This window comes from Frankliniella occidentalis, unplaced genomic scaffold (assembly GCF_000697945.3).
Source record: "Frankliniella occidentalis isolate FOCC.00 unplaced genomic scaffold, Focc_3.1 Scaffold7, whole genome shotgun sequence".
Classification (NCBI taxonomy): Eukaryota; Metazoa; Arthropoda; class Insecta; order Thysanoptera; family Thripidae; genus Frankliniella; species Frankliniella occidentalis.
Genome location: NW_026267137.1, coordinates 1,241,395 through 1,242,399, shown reverse-complemented (window position 1 = coordinate 1,242,399; position 1,005 = coordinate 1,241,395).

Genomic DNA, 1,005 nt, shown 5'->3' with positions numbered 1-1,005 from the left:
AAAAAGAGGCCGTGGTGGTAGGCTGAAACATGTGGGCAATGCCAATCACAAACCAATGGAGCGCGTTCTGCGGCAGCGGGGTCCCCCGCCGCGGAGAAATGTTTAATAAAGTGCGCAGCCACACGCCCGGGCGGCAGGGCTGTGCTGTGCCTGTGTATACACTGATAAACTAAGTGCGCAGCTGATTCACACTTTTGTAAGTGTGAAACTCCTCTGTTGAACACCTCCTTAGATTTAACGCTCACTGGGTTGGGTGGGAAGTGCTAGGCGAGTTGCACACTTGCAAGTGCACACCTACACCGAGTTGAACACTTTGCAAGTGTATAATAACTACACTTGCAAGTACGTTTCCAACTTGCAGTTGTGCAGTTGCTAAAGTTAAGCAGTTGTACTCTACTTGTTTTATCAGTGTACCGGGTGTAACTGTGAATGCGCAGCAGTGTTGCGGGATTGCATACCCGCCAGGGCTGCAGGGGCCATGGCCCCTTACGGGCGAATTGGGTAGGCGAACCCGCAACACTGCTGCGCATTCACAGTTACACCCGGTACGTGTGGTGTGGCCCGTCCCCGCCCAGCAGACGGCTCCTCTTAGAAATGTGACTCGTCGAAGGGGGGCAAAAGAGGTGGGTAATTTATTTGGGAGCTGTGTTCTTTCCAGTCAACTCAAGGCGGTCCGGGGTACACAACCTATCGATTCGGAACCTGAGGTGTGGGGCTCGACTTCCCTCCAAGGTCCGGTCCACCACTGGTTGCATCATCCTCTCGGCGGCCAACAGCACCCGGCACCGTCTCGCCGCTCTCGCTAACGAGCGCCCTCACCTCTGCCAGTGTGAAAATAATATCATTACTCGGAGTGTGATTACGGCTCCACGCCTGATTGCTGATTAGAGGAGATCGATTTCGACGAAGGAAAAGCGTCGAGCAGGGATCCCTCCGGTCAGACGCGGCGGGGAGAGAAAGGAGGGAGGGGGCAGCGGGTGAGTCACCCAGCCTTGGGCCACTCCA